At 40.7% G+C, this 20,274-nt stretch overlaps 1 protein-coding gene across 17 annotated transcripts in view; it reads right to left on the bottom strand.

Annotated features, from left to right (window-relative positions):
• The window catches only part of CAMTA1 (calmodulin binding transcription activator 1), a 990,108-nt gene that overhangs the window by 909,072 nt on the left and 60,762 nt on the right, over window positions 1-20,274 (bottom strand). The window lies entirely within an intron of this gene.

The raw sequence follows: 20,274 nt of genomic DNA on the forward strand, positions 1-20,274 counted from the left end.
CAGTAAACAAATCCAAATTGAAGAACACTGTATAAAATACCTAGTCTGTCAAGGTCAACAAAAACAAGTAAAAATCTAACAAACTGTCAGTCTAATGGAGCCTAAGAAGATATGACAACTAGATGTAATGCGGCATCCTGAATGGGATTCTGAAAAAGAAAAAGACTTTAGGGGAAAATTAAGGAAATCTGAATAAAGTGTAGAGTTCAGTGTAAATAATGTGTTGGTACTGGTTCACTGGTGTGAAACATGTACCACAGTAATGTTAGCAGGGGAAACAGGTGTGGAGTACACAGGAACTCTCCTTAATATTCTTCAGACATTTCTGTAACTCTGAAACTATCCTAAATTTAAAAGTTTACTTTAAAACTGATGCCTGAAATTTGACTTATCACCTGGGAGGTTCAAGTACCCTTCACTGAGGACACGGGGGGGTACATGGGAGGAAAATCATGAAGCTCTTTCTCAGACATGAGGCTGGAGCACCCATCAGACACTCAGCAGAGACAGCAGGGAGGCAGCTCTGGAGTGGGGCTCAGCAAAGAGCTCTGACCTCATGAAACAAACCTAGGAGCCATCAGCAGATTGGATCTCTGTAAGCAGATGGGGGTCACCTAGAGTAAGAATGAATATAGAGAAGGGCCTGAACTCACAGGGGTTGGAGAGGGAATGGGGAGATGGTGGTCAAAGGGTATAAACTTTTGGTTATAAGATGAATATTTTCTGGGGCTCTAATGTACAGCATGGTGACTATAGCTAATAATACTGTATTGTTTATTTGAAATTTGCTAACAGAGCAGATCTTAAGTGTCCTCACTCCTCTCCTCCACCATACAGACACAGTAACACCGTATAGTGAGGGATGTGCTGGTTGATTTTGCTAATCATTACACAATGTATACACATATCAAATTATCTTGTATAATTTGAACATATACACCTTTTACTTGTCAATTATACCTCAACAAAGCTGGGGGAAACTTTATCATTTCCTTCAGAACAAATTAGTATAATTCTGATGATTTATATTCTTGTCACCTTTTTTCTCGAAGAAAATTGTTATCTTTTTCGGGTAAAAGATGAGACTATTTGATTAAGCCTTTTTGACTCTCTTCTTTCCAAAACAAGGGAAAAGAAAAGAGCCTCGGTCTAATTGCTGAGAAATACCCACATTTAATGGTCACAGACAGAAGGCCCAGGGTCAAGCTCTGGGGAAATTCCACCTTTAAAAGATGCGAGGGAGGGTCACGAAGGAAATCTCCTAAGTGGGAGAGAAACAGGGGGCATGCACCATCCCAAGAGCCAAGCGGGGAAGGCACAGCCAAAGTGGGTGAGTATGTCTGAAAAATCATTAAAAAGGAAAAATGTTCCTTCTACTTAACAGTGATCTAAGAAAGAAGGTTCAGCGGAATAATGGAAGCTAAATTCAAATTGGAATGGTTAAAAAATGAAAGAAAAAAACAAAACTCTTTCAAGAAGTCTGGCTCTCAGATTTTACACCTATGTTCATGGCATTATTCAAAATACCCAAAGGCTGAAACAACCCAAGTACCCATGGATGGATGAACAAATCAACAAAATGTGGTGTGCACATAACGAATTCAGGCTTCAAAGGGAAGGAAAGGCTAACACATGCTACAACATGGATGAACCTTGATGATATAAGGCTAAATGAAATAGACCAGTCACAAAAAAAGACAAATACTAGGCTGCGCACGGTGGCTCACGCCTGCAATCCTAGCACTTTGGGAGGCCGAGGCAGGTGGAACACCCTGAAGTCAGGAGTTTGAGACCAGCCTGGCCAACCATGGCCAACATGGTGAAATCCTGTCTCTACTAAAAACGTAAAAAGTAGCCAGGCATGGTGGCAGACGCCTGTAATCCCAGCTACTCAGGAGGCTGAGGCAGGAGAATCGCTTGAACCTGGGAGGCAGGGGTTGCAGTGAGCCAAGATTGCACCACTGCACTCCAGCCTGGGTGACAGGGTAAGACTCTGTCTCAAAAAAAAAAAAGACAAATACTATATGACTCCACTTTATGAAGTACTTAGAATAATCAAATTCATACAGACAGAGAGTAGAAGGGTGGCTGCCGGGGGCGAGGGGTAGGGAGAATGGGGAGTTACTGTTGACTGGGACAGAGTTTCGGTTTTACAAGATGAGTTCTGGAGATGGATGGTGCTGATGGTTGCACAGCAATGTGAATGTTTAAATGGTTAAGACAACAAATTTTATATATGTATATTTTATCACAATTTAAAATGTTTTAAAGCAGTCTGGCCCTCTTAATATTAAATCCATATCAAGCTATAATAACCTACCATGAGAAAATTTTAAAGCTGAAGAACATTAGCCTACAGCAGCACTTCCCAAAAACTTCCCTACTGACATGCAGTTCAATGTAAATGGGTTACACATGCCTTGCGAGGGGAACTAAGCCACTCTAACCCCTGACCAGTGGTTTCCGACCTCAAGGATACTCATTCATTCTCCAGTACGTCCTACAAATATTCTTATTTTTAATGTGTTCTAAGATGTGAGAAGTCATGGCTGAAGAAATAAGGGTTAGAGATCCTTTCAATTCCATCTCAGTGACCAGAAAAGTTGCTTTAGTTTTCATTAACCTACAACTTCTGCTGCCAAAGGACAAAAAAGATGATGTGATCTTACTGAAACCAGTAACAGAGATCAGTTAGACAAATGAATCTCTACTGTAAAGTCACACTCCACAGCCAGGCGCAGTGGCTCATGCCTGTAATCCCAGAACTTTGGGAGGCCAAGGCGAGTGGATCACTTGAGGTCAGGAGTTCAAGAACAGCCTGGACAACGAGGTGAAACCCCGTCTCTACCAACAACACAAAAATTAGCCGGGCATGGTGGCATGTGCCTGCTACTTGGGAGGCTGAGCCACAAGAATCACTTGAAGCCGGGAGGTGGAGGTTGCAGTGAGTTGAGATTACACCACTGCACTCCAGCCTGGGTGACAGGGCAAGACTCTGACCCATAAAAAAAAAAAAAAAAAAAAAAAAACAGTAAGTCACACTCCACTTCTGACAGTTTTTCGGTCTTTTCGTTTTGTTTTTTTGAGATGGAGTCTCACTCTGTCACCCAGGCTGGAGGGCAATGGCACAATCTGGGCTCACTACAACTTCTGCCTCCCGGGTTCAAGCAATTCTCCCACCTCAGCCTCCCGAGTAGCTGGGATTACAGGCATGCACCACCAGGCCAGGCTAATTTTTTATATTTTTAGTAGAGATGGGGTTTCACCACGTTGGCCAGGCTGGTCTTGAACTCCTGACCTCCAAGTAATCCGCCCACCTCGACTTCCCAAAGTGCTGAGATTACAGGTGTAACCCACTGCGCCCGGCCCTGATAGACCTTTAAGAACAGAATAGGAGCAATACTTTCCTCTTTACAATATGTTAGAATGACAAAAACTAAATCAATGTATAAGGAAAGAAAAAACAATGTGGTAATTTTGTAGGCACAGAATAAACAGATCAATGAACAAAGAGTTCAGGTAAAAAACCACGTATTTGTGGAAACTTAGCACATGGTAATGGCAACATCTCAAATCGTAGAAAATGATCAATGACTCAATAATAACCATCTTATTTGGAGAAAAATGAAATTAGAGCTCTAACTCATCCCATTCACATATAAAAAAGTTTAGCTATATTAAACATCTAAGGATAAAAATTCAAAACAAAGAAGAAAATCTAGAGAGAATACTTAATTATTGGTGTGGGAAAGACTAAGTACACATGCCATCAAGGCCAAAAAGATTTAGAGTTTGGGAGCATGACTCATAGGACTGGCATGAGGACATAATGAGTTAAGAAAACTAAGACTGAAATACAGATGACTAACGGGAGAAATATTATACATACTTCTTTTAAAAGAAAAACACAGAAATCAGAAAGAACGAAGAACCTACTAGAAAAAAAGACTGAAGACTATTATAAAAAGTAACATATCCAAAAAATAGCATAAATGGTCAAACCATGCTAAATTGCAGGAATATACAAAGAAATGTCAATTAAAAGAAGATCTGAGTCTTCTACCTGTTGGGCTGAGAAAGGACTTAAAAGACTGACAACACTTACCATTGGTAAGGGTTTGGGGAAATGGATGCTCTCACTTTTAGCTAATGAGAGTCCAAATTGGTATTCTACAACATTTCTTGTCTTTTTTTTGAGACAGGGTCTCACTCTGTTGCACAGGCTGGGGTGCAGTCGCAAGATCACAGCTCACTGCAGCCTCGACTTCCTGGGCTCAAGTGATCCTCCCATCTTAGCTTCCCAAGCAGCTGGGAACACAGGAACGCACAACCATGCCTGGCTAATTTTGTTTATTTTTTGTAAAGCCGGGTCTCCCTATGTTGCCCAGGCTGGTCTTGAACTCCTGTGCTCAAGTGATCCTTCTGCCCAGACCTTTCAAACTGCTGGAATTACAGGAGTGGCCACTGCACCTGGCCTGGTACAACATTTCTAAGGGCATATGTCAAATATTTACACTCTGACAAGCACTTCTGTCCTAGAACATAACTGGAGATGCTAAGTGCATCACTTATTATAAGAGCAAAATATGACGACAACCAATAAGGGATTGGCTTAAAACTTTTTATGGCACATCCATGCTATGTCTTTATGCACATACATACCCATACATATGCACTGACACAAAAAATGTCCACAACATATTGTATAAATGGGGAGGAAAAAACAGGGAAGCTGTATACGATTCCTCTTGTGTGTATGTATACTCAAACATATATACATACAACACACACACGATTTACACAAGCATTTGTAAAGTCCAAAGAAGGATATAAATCAAATTGCTCACAATGGTTATCTCCTAGGATGTACAATTTTAGGATAAAGTCAGTTTATAATCTCTACACTCCTGTTATTAGAATTTTTCAAAGACCATTTATTACTTTTATAAGTATATATTTTACATACACTGTTGTAATAAAATATAATAAGATAATTTCTATGGGAGGGGACAGCAATCTATGGCAAAAAGGACATAATGATTTGTATGCTCCCTTTCTTCATTAATATAACTATAAGGCAGCTTCCAGTTATGACTGAATGGTCTTAAAACATCCATATTATTTTTTTAGACAAAGGAATGCTCTATACTGAACAGTCAGAAGTTAGATCTTCCTGAGTTATGGCAAAGTTATGACACTGGAGTCCTCATATAAAAAGCATAAGACTCGGCCGGGCGCGGTGGCTCACGCTTGTAATCCCAGCACTTTGGGAGGCCGAGGCGGGCGGATCACGAGGTCAGCAGATCGAGACCACGGTGAAACCCCGACTCTACTAAAAAAAATACAAAAAATTAGCCGGGCGTGGTGGCGGGCGCCTGTAGTCCCAGCTACTCGGAGAGGCTGAGGCAGGAGAATGGCGTGAACCCGGGAGGCGGAGCTTGCAGTGAGCCGAGATTGCGCCACTGCACTCCAGCCTGGGGGACAGGGCGAGACTCCGTCTCAAAAAAAAAAAAAAGAAGTAAAAAAAAAAAAAAAAAAAAAGCATAAGACTCAGCAAATAAAGGACAATCTTCTTCACGCATGTATAAATTAGAAGGAGCTATAGCCTGTCAATATGATTTCAGACACACAAGATCATTGTGAGGCTAAACTTAGCAGAGACCCATGAAAATACTCACTATAGGATCAGACCAATTAACTGATCAAAAGAGTAGCTGCAAGAAATTTAACTTATTTAGTATATAACCACACCAGTATAATGCCCCCTAAACTGGTTTCTGTAACGGGCATAAAACAATCACAACACACCCCCCCCCACCACACACACACACACACACACACCCCACCACCACCACCATACACACCACTTTAAGTAAGGATAATGCTGAAAAGAAGACAGGTTGTAACAGAACCTCAATACACAAAGTGATATGTAATCTCAGTTTTATTGTAATAACACCGAAAACAGTCACTTCTTAAGTGGGTAACGTCCCTAAGGATAAGTAGTTCTGTAGACTATATTAATGTATCTAAGAAACATACAGTAAACAAAACGAATGCCATGAAACAAAGCTAATTCAAAGAATTCAAAATACAACTGAACAGTTAAAATCCTTTAAAAGCGAAAGAAACTGTAATTTGAATTGGAGATATCAGTACTAACATCCCTACAATATGTCTTCATTTATGACTGGCCTATCTTTCTTTCTTCAGTATCCCACTCCTCATTCCTTCCCATTCCTGGGATCCTGAATCATTAATTCATTCACAGAGCAATTCTTTATTGAGCATTTACTATGTGCCAGGCACCATTCTAAACTCTGGAGATGCAGCAGTGAGTAAAACTAAAATCTCTGCCCTGGCGTATCTTGCATTCTAGTGGCATCAAATCCATCAGTGCCACCCACAACATAAAATTACATCCTTCTGGCCACCCCACCTCAACATCCCTAGATCTCCCCATTAATAAGCTTTTTTTTTTTCTTTTTACAATGCACTCGGCACATGATTTGATTTTCAGTGTCTCCACTTTAGAACATTAAGCTCCAGAAGACAGGAATGTTTTTTATGTTTTGTATGTTCCAAGAGCTTAGAATATTGCCTGTCATACAGACATTCAAATATTTGCGGAGTTAATGAAAGCCCTCTCTTCCCTCTATGGTGTAGCTCTCTCTCCCAATGAAAGTTGCTCACATCTATCCTACTCCGTAAACAAAACACATGTCCTCTGTCCTACAGCCTGACCCTACCTTGCCTGCTACTTTCTGGCTTCTTTGAAGATGCAGAACTGCAGTAGTCTGTACCAACTATCTCCACTTCTTCACTTTCACTGCAACTGCTTTGGTTTTGTTTGGTCACCAAAGCCCTCTTCATCTGCAAATCCAAATTTATTTTACTTTTTTAATTGAACAAGTAATTCGTATTCACTACAAAAGTACACAGAAAATGGCATCACATGCCATGTAATGACTTAAGCCAGAAACCTGGGAGTTATTCTCAATGTCTCCCTGTCTCTCCCAGCCCACACTCAATCCATCACCAGTTCTAATGATTCTATTTCCAAACCCCATCTCCAACCCATCCAGTTATCTCCAGCTCCACTGCTGGGCCTTGGCGCCACCTCCACCGTTAACTTTCACTGGATTCCTGCAAATTGCACCCAGTGGTCTCTCAACTTCCATTCTTGCCTCCAATCCCCTGACCACTCAGCACCCCACACGGTGGCTGTAAATAGCAAAACAGTCCAAGAATCTCTTATTTCAGACCTCTATCATGGGCAACCCTTCACAGGGACATCCCAGTTTCCAAGGTGGCCTACGGCTGTGAGAAGCATGACCCCTGCTGTGGCCTCTTCTCCTGCCACTCTGTATCTCCCCCTACCCTCTAGAGACCTCCCACTCCTCACTTCAGATATGCTGAGCTCTTCCCATCATGAAGTCTGCCCGCAAGGCTCCCTTCCATCTAGATCACTCTTCTCTGATCACTTATCTCACCAAGCTAACCTCCTCCTCATCACTTCCATCATAAAAATATCACTTTCTAAGAGAAGTCTTCCCTGGCTTCTCATCTGAATTACATTGTCCTCTCTTGTAGCAGCCTGTATTTTTCCTTCTTAACCCTTTATAGCACTGTGTAAAGTATGTACCCATTCTTACAATTATCTGCTTAATGGCTGTCTCCCTTTGAAATCAAGATTTTGTCTTGATCCATCTATCTATCCATCCATCCATCCATCCAATCTATCTAACCAATCTACTTAATCTATCTATCTATCTATCCCCCAGTGACTAGAACAGTGCCTGGCACAAAAGAGCTCAGATGAATGAATGACTGTCCTATCAGCCTATAAACTCTGCAAAAACAAGTTCAATATCTACTTTGTCTGCTGTTAGGTATCTCGTAACAAACACATTGTCTGGAATAGAGAAAATACTCAACATTTATTAAATAAATGCTGAATGAATACAAAAAAAAAGCGGCAGCGGGAAGCATCGTAATTCTATCTGTCATAGAGAAAAAAAAACACTGGTTCCATCTTGGCCATCTTGATATATACAGCCTTCCAGATTGCTCTACGTTGTGTTAATTGTACGGCGTCCAGCTCCTGCAACGCAGGTGGCTTCTCCAGTACCCATCTCCACAGGCACCTGCAGCTGCTCCAGCCTCCAGAGACTACAGCACACAACAGCAGGCCATACCCAGCAGCCAGCAGCTCCCTCCAGCATCCCACTCTGGAGGTTTTGTAGCAGGGTACCTCCAGTGAGACACCTCCCCATGAAGAGCTTTTGTGTGGCGCCCTAGTGAGCAACTTCTATCAGAGGGTGGATTTCCATTAAGTTCCACTAGTATGACATGCCAGCAACTTCTTGGCCATGCAGTAAACCAGCCATGCCCTCTGGATGAGGTCTGGATCTTGGTCCTGGGGGAAGGAGGGACTCTTCCTTGCAGACTCTACCTCAGCCCCAGGGGCAGCAGTTGCTCTGTTTATCTGCTATTTTCATATTCTTTACAATTCTCTTCACTTTTCACTAGCCTAACCAAATCCCTCCTCACTTCAATTCCCTGTTATAATTAGTAATTATCCACATTAAATGCTGCTTTCAATTTACTGGTGATACAGTTTAAATCTGTGTCCACACCCAAATCTCATGTCCACACTGTAATTCCAGTGCTGGAGGTGGGGCCTGGTGGGAGGTGATTGGATCATGGGGGTGCACCTTCACGAATGGCTTAGCACCGTCCCTTTGGTACTGTTCTCGTGATTGAGTTCTCACGAGATCTGACTGTTTAAAAGTGTGTAGCACCTCCCCTCCTCTCTCTCTCTTGCTCCTGCTCTGGCGACGTAAGACAAGCCTGCTTCCCCTTCGCCTTCTGCCACGATTGTAAGTTTCCTGAGGCCTCCCCCAGAACCCAAGCAGATGCCGGCACCATGCTTCCTGAACAGGAACCATGAGCAAATTAAACCTCTTTTCTTTATAAATCACCCAGTCTTGGGTATTTCTTTATAGCACTGTGAGGACAAACTAATACAACTGGTTTCTCTCTCCTGATTGGATCCAGATTGATACAAATTTGGAATTTGTGTTTGTTGTTGGTATATAAAATTGCAGTTGTGTCCAGAATTACCTTGAATCTTGTAACCTAGCTTATTATTTATAAGTTATAAAGAGGTTTTTTTAAATTTTCTACATATACAATCATGTCATCTACAAAATCACAGTTTTATTCTTCCCCTTCTCATCCCTGTACTATTTTTCTTGCCATACTCAACTAGGTAGGACTTCCAGTAAAATAATAAACAGAATTGGTGACAGTGAAAACAACTTCTCTTTCCCAGTCTCAAAAGAAAACTTTCAACATTTCACCAGTAAACATGGTGTTTGCTATAGGATTTTTCTGAGTAATCTTTACCAAATTAAGGAAGTTAACTTTTATTCACAATGTATTAAGAGATTCCATTTTGAATGGGTACTGGATTTTACCAAAGGCAATTTTTGCACCTCTGACATTATCACATGATTTTTCTGCTCTACCCTATTAATTTAGCGATTTATACTGATCAATTTTTCAAATATTAAACCTACCTTTATAAGTATGATATTCTGAATTTAGTCTTTTGAAATTTGTTGATTTACTCTATAAATCAACAATTTTGATCAATGTTCCCTATGCATATGAAAAGAATGTACAGTCTACAGTTACTGGGTGCACTGTTGTATTTCATATTTCATTATATTCCATATTTCATTTTGAATGTATCTTTTTTTCAACAGTCTTTTGTTGCTTAACAACAGGGATACATTCTGAGAAATGCAGCACTAGCCTATTTCATCATTGTGTAAAGATGACAATGTACTTACACAAACGTACTTACACAAAGATGTACTTACAAAAACCTAGATAGTACAACCGTCTACATTCCTAAGCCATATGGTATATCATATTGCCCCTGGGCTATGAATCTGCATATTATTGTACTGAATATTGCAAGCAACTGTGACACAATGATAGGTATTTGTATCTAAACATATCTAAACATAGAAACAGTAATGTGTTACACTATGACACTATGACATCCCTACAAGACAGGAATTTTTCAGTTCCATTAAAATCTTATGAGACCAGCATCATATATATAGTCAGTCCCTTGTTGACTGAAACATCGTTATGAAGCACAGGACAGTAATATGTCTAAATTACACATAAACCCACTGAGATTTCAATTAGGTCAAGTTTGTTCACTATGTTATGGAAATCTTCTATGTCCTTACTGATACTTTGTTTTTGAGTTAATAAAGATGGTATATTAAAACTTTCCACTATGAATTGCGGATTTGTCTGTTCTTTGTCATTTTTGTTAATTCTTGCTTTATGTATTTTGAGATAGTGTTTTTAGGTACATACAGAGGTAGAACTGTTGTAACTTCCTGGAGAACTGAATTGAGTATTTTACCATTATGTATGTCTTTATCCCAAATAATTATTTCTACCCTAAAGTCTACTTTATTAATAAAAGTACACCAGTTTTCTTTTAATGTTTGGGTAATACGTCTTTTCTACCATTTTATTTTCAACTTTTCTGCATCCTTGAAAGCGGTACAGAGTTGTGATCTGCTTTGATTTTTTATCCAATTTCTCAATCTTTGCTCTTTAATTAGAAATTTTGGTTCATTTTTATTTAATATAATTACTGATAGACTAAGTTTAAATCTAACACCTTACTGTTCACTTCCTATTTTTCCCACATGCTCTGTTTCTGTTTTTGGTCTTCTCGCCTTCTTTCAGATTAATCAAGTTTTACTACTACTACTGCTGTTACTATGTCATATTTCCCCTCTATTAATTTGTTAATTATATATATTTTACTACTCTTTTAATGATTATACTAGAGATTACAACATGTGTCCTTGACTTATCAAAGTCTCAAGTAAATTAATATTTTTACCACTTCCTGGGCAATGAAAAGACCGTAAGATACTAACTTTATTTAACACCCCCCACAACTTATATGCTACTATTATATTTTTAAATTCTATATATATTTTAAACCACAAATAATTATTTTACCCAACAGTGTTCATTTACATTTACCATCTTATTTCTCCTTTCTTTGGTCTTCACTTTTCCACGCATCTTAAAGCTGCCATCCAGGATCATTTCTCTTCTGCCAATGACCAATCTTTCTATTACTCCCTTTAGTGCAGGTCTGGTGTAATTAACTGTGATACTGTGATATAATAAGAAATATATATTTGGTCTTCATTTCAAGTTCCTGGCATCGAGCCCTGAAACTCGTGGAATTTCCTGAGTTACGGTAGTAAGAAGAGCAGACATACCTGAGTTGATGATGAGAGGACTCTTGGGAGAATGGCGACTGGTTACCAAAGCAACCAATCACGTGATTAGAGGATTCAGACTTTCATCCCCTGTCACTCTGCTCCCCACCCCACCACCTCCTGGGAAGGGAGAGAGGTTAGAGACTGAGTTCAATAACCAATGGCCAATGGCCAATGATTTGATCAATCATGCCTTCATAACAGAGCCTCCATAAAAACCCAAACAACATAGTCCAGCTAGTTTCCGGGATGGTGAACACATAGGGGAGCTGGGAGGGTGACTCACCTGGAGAGGGCGTGCAAATTCTGAGTTCCTCCCCATACCTTGCCCTATGCATCTCTCTTTCAGCTGTTCCTGAACTGTATCCTGTATAATCAACAGGTAAACCTAGGTAAATGTTTCCCTGTTTTGTCAGCCATTCTAGCAAATGACTGAATCTGAGGAGGGGGTTATAGGAATCACTTCATAGCAGTCGGTAAGAAATATCGGAGACCTGGACTTGCAATTGGTTTCTAAGCATCTTGTGAGGCTGAGCTCTCAACCTGTGAAGCAAGTAATTCCAGGCAGTTAGTATCCAAATTGAGTTAAATTGCAGAATACCTGGAGTCCACAGAGAACTGGAGAATTGGTTGGTATGAAAAAACCCCTACACGTTTGGTATGAGAAGTTTTGTGAGTGTAGAAGAAAGAGAATTGGGGTTTTGGCTTTTTCTTTTAAATCCTTCTAATTTTTGTTGATCTAAAGAAGTGATAATTTTGTCCTCACTTTTGAAGAATATATTTGCTGGGTATAACATTCTAGTTTGGCTGTTTACCTTTTTTACATTTTTAAAACATTAGTTCACTGCCTTCTGATAAGGATGCACTGTCTATTACAATCTATTGAGAAATTAGCTGTCAATCTCATTGCTCTTTTGAATGTAGTATGTAGTTTTTCTCCGGTTACTTTTTTTTTTGAGATAGAGTCTCACTCTCGCCTAGGCTGGAGTACAGTGGTGCAATCTTGGCTCACTGCAGTATCTGCCTCCTGGGTTCAAGCAATTCTCATGCCTCAGCCTCCCAGGTGGCTGAGATTACAGGCGTGCACCACCATGCCTGGCTAATTTTTGTATTTTTAGTAGAGACAGGGTTTCACCATGTCAGCCAGGCTGGTCTCGAACTCCCGACCTCAACTGATCTGCCCACCTCAGCCTCCCAAGTGGCTGGAATTACAGACGTGAACCATCATGCCCAGCTAATTTTTGCATTTTTAGTAGAGATGAGGTTTTGCCACGTTGGCTAGGCTGATCTCAAACTTCTGGCCTCCAGTGATCCATCCGCCTCAGCCTCCCAAAGAGCTGGGATTACAGGAGTGAGCCACCACACCTGGCCTCTGGTTACTATTAAAGTGTTCTCCTTATCTTAGATTTCTAGTAGTATTTTTTAAACCTGTGATGAGATGGCTTTTGTCTGTTATGAAAAATTCTCAGCTATCATCACTCCAAATACTGCTTCTGCAGCACTCCTCCTTCCTTTCCTACTAGGATTTCAATTACATGTTGGTTAGACCTTTCCACAGAATCCTTAAGACTCACTCTTTCATGTATGTCCAGCCCATTTTTCTTTCCATGTTTCATTCTGAACATTTGTTTTCTACTTATTAGTATTACTAATGTACTGCTAAACCCATTAACTGACACCTTAATTTCAGTTACAGTCCTTTAACTCTAGAGTTTACATTTGGTTTTTCTACTGGGGAGGGGGTGGTGTGATTCCAATTTCCCTATTCTTAATCTTATAACTCCGTAAACATACTACATACATTACCCTTTTCTAATAACTTCACTATCTGGATCCTTGTCGATCCACTTCCATAGTCTATTGTTTCTCTTCGTGTTCAGCAACACTGTCTTAAATCCTCATCTGCCTGGTGATTTCTGAGTGCCAAATATTTTAAATAAACATAGAGCTCATCTGAGGTTCTGAGTGATGTTATCTTCTTCTGTTAATGAAAGGAATTATACTTGCTTCTTTCCAGAACACCTTGATCCAGTCAGGAACTGAGAAGGTCTGGAGCTGGACTTTAATACCTGTTAGGAGCTACTATCCCTAAGATAGAGGCTTTTGGGTCTCCTACTCAAAGCCTGAGAAATTTTCCTGCTCCCTGATCTGTGCCAAACTCCAATTTTTGTCCTCCGCCCTCTGAGTCTAACAAAAACTCTGTTCAGCCGTCCAGCTTCTCATCTGCCTAAGTCTTCTGGAATCAGCAGATTCCTCTGGGAAAGAAATGACTGCAAATGCTGGTCTCACATCTTGAGCTTCCCTACCCCATCACCACGCCCCACATCTTACACCCACAAATCTTCACTATTTTGTTAACTCTCCATTTCCTTCACATAAATTTTGTTTTAAATTTTGTCCATCATCTCAACTTGTTCTCAGCAGGAAATAAGGCCCAACAACTTAGTCTATCATCAACCAGAAAAATGTTCCCCACTCTCCTTTTTTCACTCTTTGTGGGTCTACCCCTTTTGTAATTCATTTTATCAAAATTTTGGAAGGATGGAAGATAAAGACATCTTCAATGAGTCCTACTTAACCAGAAACCTTCAGTTACTCATTTTTTTGATAGATCATTTAGATATGAAGGATATTAAACCTCTGCCTGTGAAATATGTGGCAAATACTTCTCCCAGTTTGCCATCTACACTTTAATTTTATGATCTTTTTAGCACACAGACATGCTGGATTTACATGAAAATTTCTTAGTCTTTTCTTTCTGTTATGATTAGAATGGGTATGGCCCTTCCTAACTTGAACACAAAGTAAATATTGACCCATATTTTCTCCTAATATTTTTACTATTTTCAATTTCTACATTTAATTTTTAGACTTATTTTGATATAAGGCATGAAGTGGGGACCTAACCTTTTTTTTTTTTTCTGAGACAAAGTCTTGCTCTGTCGCCCAGGTTGGATTGCAGTGGCATGATCTCGGCTCACTGCAACCTCCACCTTCCAAGTTCAGGTGATTCTCGTGCCTCAGCCTCCCAAGTAGCTGGGATTACAGGCGTGCGTCACCACATCTGGCTAATTTTTGTATTTTTAGTAGAGACGGGGTTTCACCATGTTGGCCAGGCCAGTCTTGAACTCCCAACTTCAGGTGATCCTCCTGCCTCAGCCTCCCAAAGTGCTGGGATTGCAGGCATGCACCACCGCATCTGGCCTAACCTAGTATTTCTCAAGTGGTAAGCCAATTGTCCCAAATCCATTTAAATAAACAGCCCTCCATTTCCTCCTCAAAACTGTACCTTTATCATATACTCTATATATATATATATATACATATATATATATATATATATATATATTTTTTTTTTTTTTTTTTTTTTTTTTTCCTTAACACTGCTATAACTTTACTCTGCAGCCTGGCACTGCTGATCCCTATTGCTCACTCTCCTTGCTACTATGTCCTTCCTTGGTTTCTGTAACTCTCCCAGCTCCCCTCATCTTCAACTATTCCTTCTTAGTCTCCTTTGTAAGCTTAATTTCCTTTCTATGTCCCCTCTCTCATTTCATCCTTTCTCATTTTCCAGCCTCCTTTAGTTCATTTCTGGAAGCTCTTTCTTCTCTCATTCTCCTACTCTCCAAGGAAAATTTTATCTGTACTCTCAGCTTCTTTGAGTTCTCTCTAGGTCCCAAATCTACATCCAACTGCTTTCTAGGATCTCTAGATGTTCCCCAGGTGCTCCAAGCTCAACCATACAAATAAAAATACAACATGTCCTGAAACCTGGTCTTCTTTATGTATTTCATTATTTACAGTGCCACCATCACTCAAGCCAGAATCTCAGGAATTTCTCCTCTCCTTCACCGTGAAAGGATCCAGAATAAGCCACTATAGCATAAAAATTATTTTGAGCTGAAGGCATTTGAGTTCTTGAAACCCCTTATCTGCCTAAAAGCAGGTCCTCCCAAAAGAACTCAAAAGAACTCAACTGTCATAAATCCTTTCCCACAGGGGCAACTCTAATCATCTGAGATGAGAAGACAACCAAACAGACAATGTCACGAAAATATATAGCTTCCATTTATTCTCCTAAAGGCCCATTTATCTTTCCAAATAGTTCTTTGTTTTCCCAGAAGTACCCTTTCTCCCTCTCCTCTTCATCTATTAAGATGGTGCATAAACCCCAAATTCTAATGACTCTTTCCGGTCACATTTATTTATGGAACTCCCCTAAGTATTTACAAGATTAACATCTACCTTTTCTCTTGCTAATCTATCATTTGTCAGTTTAATTCAAAGGCCCCCAAGTACTGAACCTAACAGAGTAGAGAAAAAGTGTGACCGCCATCACATCTTAGAGGTCACATAAATGCTACTGACTCTACTTCCCAAGTCAGATCCTTTACTACTGTCAATGCCTAAAAACAGGTCTTAGTTACTACCTCTGGGATGGATTCCTTACCAGACTCCCAGCGTTCGTCCAAACCATTCTCTACATGGTCCACAGGGTAACTGCATAAAATAAAAATCTGCTCATTTTCCTCTTCTGATTAAACTGTGGTAAAAGGCCAGGTGCAGAAGCTTACACCTGTAATCTCAACACTTTGGGAGGACGAAATGGGAGGATCACTTGAGGCTAGGAGTTCAAGGCCGGGGAAACGTAGGGAGACTCTGTCTTTACAAAATCAAAATAAAACTATTAGCCAGGTATGGTGGTGCACCCCTGTGGCCTCAGCCACTCTGGAGGCTGAGGTATGAGAGGATTGTTTGAGGCCAAGGAGTTGAAGGCTATGGTGAGCTATGATCAAGCTGGGAGACAGAATGAGACCTTCAAAGAAAACAACAACAAAAAAAATCTGTTAAAATGTAAACCCAGGCTGGTGTGGTGGCTCATGCCTGTAATCCTAGCACGCTGGTGAGGCGGGTGGATCACCTGTGGTCAAGAGTTTGAGACCAGCCTGGTCACTATGGTAAAACTCTTTTTCTACTAGAAATAAAAATCTTAGGCCAGGCGCGGTGGCTCATACCTGTAATCCCAGCACTTTGGGAGGCCGAGGCAGGCAGATCACGAGATCAGGAGTTCAAGACCAGCCTGACCAACATGCTGAAACTCCGTCTCTACTAAAAATACAAAAAAAAGAAAAAATTAGCTGGGCGCCACATGCGCGCCTGTAACCCCAGCTACTGAGGAGGCTGAGACAGAAGAATCACTTGAACCCAGGAGACGGAGGTTGCAGTGGGCAGAGATCCCGCCACTGCACTCCAGCCTGGGCGACAGAGGGGGACTCCATCTCAAAAAAAAAAAAAAAATTAGCTGGAGGTGGTGGTGCACGCCTGTAATCCCAGCTACTAGGGAGGCTGAGGCAGGAAGATGTGCTTGAACCCAGGAGGCAGAGGTTGCAGTTAGCCAAAATCACACCACCGCACTCCAGCCTGGGTGACAGGGTGAGACTCTGTCTCAAAAAAAAAAAAAAAAAAATTTAAACCCAATGTGGCATACATAGCCTTCTATGATCTAGCTGCTACTCTCTAACCTTAACTCATCCATCTCTCTCCTTAAACCCTAAACTAGCCATAGCGAATTATCCAAGCAACTCAAACTACTTCCTTCTTCCGTTCCTTTGCACGGGAAAAGAAGTATTAACAGTTTGACTAAACGTAGTACCTTCAGCCCAGAAAGTTTTCTTGCTGATTCTCTTTGTCTGCCTAGCAAACTTTCTAATCATCTTCAAAATACAGCTTTAGTGTCATTTTTTTAAAAAATATCCATCCTTCACTTGAGGCCAGGAGTTCGAGACATGCCTGGCCAACACAGCAAAACCCCATCTCTACTAAAAAAGTAGAAAAATAAGCCAGGCGTAGTGGCACAAGCCTATAATTCCAGCTACTCGGTAGGCTGAGGCAAGAGAACAGCTTGAACCCAGGAGGCAGAGGTTGCAGTGAGCCAAGATGGCGCCACTGCACTCCAGCCTCGGCGATAGAGCAAGATTCCGTCTCCGAAAAAAAAATAAATCAATCAATCCATCCTTCATGTGCTCAAGCAGACCATCACTGCCTCCTTTTTGCCACAGATATATCTTATACATACATAGCTTATAATTCTATTATACCTCTTATCATACCATATTGCAATCATTTTTATGTCTGTCTTCCCTCCAAGACTATGGCTGCCTTTTATTTACTTCCAATTAGCCAGACTTACACACTGACCAAGAGTGTCTCCTTGACCAAACTCTAGCCAAGCTCCTCTGAATCCTCTTCCCAAGTAGGCCTTCAGTGTCAACCTTCAGTATCCATCCTTGTCTGTCTAGCCTAGTTTTAGCAAGAATTCTGTCAATATGGTTTAGTAATACTAATGATTCTTTATTATTATAAATTTAATCCATGTAGAAATAACCTGTGTTTTGGGACTCCTTTTAGTTAAGAAATTGACAAAAAGCTAGAAGTCTTCATAACTACAGCTAAAAATGTTTCTAGTTTTCGCATATAAATGATACAAGCTACTCTGTTTTTGAACTTTTTTAAAAACCTTCATATCCATTTCCTTACTATGGTACAACCACAGACCCAGGCAGGAAAGCTGCATATCTTTAGGCAATTGTCTCCTTATAAAGCGAATAAAAAGAGCCATAACAAACATTCAAATGAAAAGTGGCTCCACGTAAATGGAGAGTAGATAAGCGCATTTTCCAATAGTTTGAGATGATGAGAATATCTCAGATTATCAAAACAGATTTGATATGAAAGTTTTAATGAATCTGTAAAACCTACTTTTAAGTATAAGCAAAGAAATCCTAGTTCAAATTTTAAAACCAAATATACACGGTGAAAAGTGAAAAAATGTATCTTACATGGTTTGGCTGTGTCCCCACCCAAATCTCACTTTAAACTGTAATAATTCCCATGTGTCAAGTGCAGGGCCAGGTGGAGATAACTGAATCATGGGGACTGTTTCCCCCATATTGTTCTCATGGTAGTGAATGAGTCTCACGAGATCTGATGGTTTTATAAATGGGAGTTCCCCTGCACATTCTCTCTTGTCTGCCATGTATGACGTGCCTTTGCTTCTCCTTTGCCTTCTGCCATGATTGTGAGGCCTCCCCAGCCATGTGGAATTGTGAGTCCATTAAACCTCTTTCCTTTATAAATTATCCAGTCTCGGGTATGTCTTTATTAGCAGCATGAGAACGGACTAATACAATATCCCATTAACCTATTTTCAAAACTTATTCCCAAACCTGTCAGGAGACCTTGAGGTCTGTCATTAACAAACAGATCATAGTTACTACCCTCTAGCTTTCCAAAGAATAGCAGTGTAGAGTAACATAGATACAACCTGCTAAGAAGCAGTTACTAAACTGAAACTTCCGTATCTCCAAGAAGCGGCACTTAAATCATCCATGGTAACATCGTTTCTTTAAAGTTTTCAACATGTGGCAGTTTTGTTTAAGTAAATAACAGCTTTACTGAGATATAATGCACAAATCATAAAGTCCACCCACTTAAAGTATATTTTTTAATATATGCACAGAGTTGTGCAACCATCACTATGGCAGTTTTTAACTCGATTTGGTTAGGCTAGAATTTTCTCAGGATTCCCTTCCCTGAATCGGGACAAGATTTAAAAAGCAAAAAGTAAAACCACCATTACTTCCTGAGGGCCGAAGTAGTTAGAGGTGGTGGCAGATATAAACGGAGATGCCAGAGGGTTCCAGCTGGTCCACGTGCCGCTTCTGTCACTAGCTTTTTCCCCCAACTGCTGGCCTTGTCAGCGAACGGAAGCCCCTGGACCATGAGCTGCTGGGCAGCAGACCTAGAGAAGTGATTGCTACGCAGAGGTAATAGCTTTTCATAGACTTTTTCATCAGGTTTCCTTTGTGGTCCCGCTCTAGCGGCTGTTCATGCCTGGCTTCTCGGAGCCTCCCACAAGTTCTAACTCAGCCACCCGTGCAGGTGCTTCAGGAGAGGTGCTTTCGTGACTCTTCTCTGGTCCTCTAATTCCTCCTTCCAGACTGTTATTTTTCCAGCTTTTCCCCACAGTTGTAAAATATCTTACTGCTATAAAAAATAAATCCCTTATTACATAATACAGTGGTTCTGCTTCCCTGACTGAATCCTGACTGATATCCACGAGTTACTTATGTGTCCTTAAACAATAGTTTAGCACTGACTCTTTGAACTTTAGAAAACTAGAATCTGATCATATGCATTCTGTGAGAATCTTCCATGGTGCTGCATGTAGCTGTATTTTGCTCATTTCTCATTGCTGTTCAATAATCTATTTTACACCATATACCATTTCAGTAAACTTTTTTTTTTTTTGGACACAGGGTCTCTCTCACTCTGTCACCCAAGCTGGAGTGAGAGAGACCACAACCTCCACCTCCCAGGCCCAAGCAATTCTCCCACCTCAGGCTCCCGAGTAGCTGGGACTACAGGCACGCACCTCTATGCTGGGCTAATTTTTGCATTTTTTTTGTAATGCAATGGTTTTGTCATGTTGCCCAGGCTGGTCTCGAACTCCTGGGCTCCAGCAATCTGCCTGACTCAGCCTCCCAAAGTGCTGGGATTACTGGTGCAAGCCACTGTGCCCAGCCCCATTTCAGTGAACTTTTTATTAAAATATTACATACAAACAGGAAACAGCACAAATTGTAAGTATATTTGTGTGTATGTGTGCATGTGTATCACACCTATCATCGAGAAAGAACATTACCAACACCCCAGAAGCCCAGCTAATGTATCCTCCCTACTCTCCAAAGGTAACTAACTACATCTCCTGACTTGCAACACCATGAATTAATTTTGCCTTTGTGGCCAGGCGCGGTGGCTCACGCTTGTAATCCCAGCACTTTGGGAGGCCGAGGCGGGCGGATCACGAGGTCAGGAGATCGAGACCACGGTGAAACCCCGTCTCTACTAAAAATACAAAAAAAAAAAAAAATTAGCC

This window comes from Symphalangus syndactylus, chromosome 22 (genome assembly GCF_028878055.3).
Source record: "Symphalangus syndactylus isolate Jambi chromosome 22, NHGRI_mSymSyn1-v2.1_pri, whole genome shotgun sequence".
NCBI lineage: Eukaryota > Metazoa > Chordata > Mammalia > Primates > Hylobatidae > Symphalangus > Symphalangus syndactylus.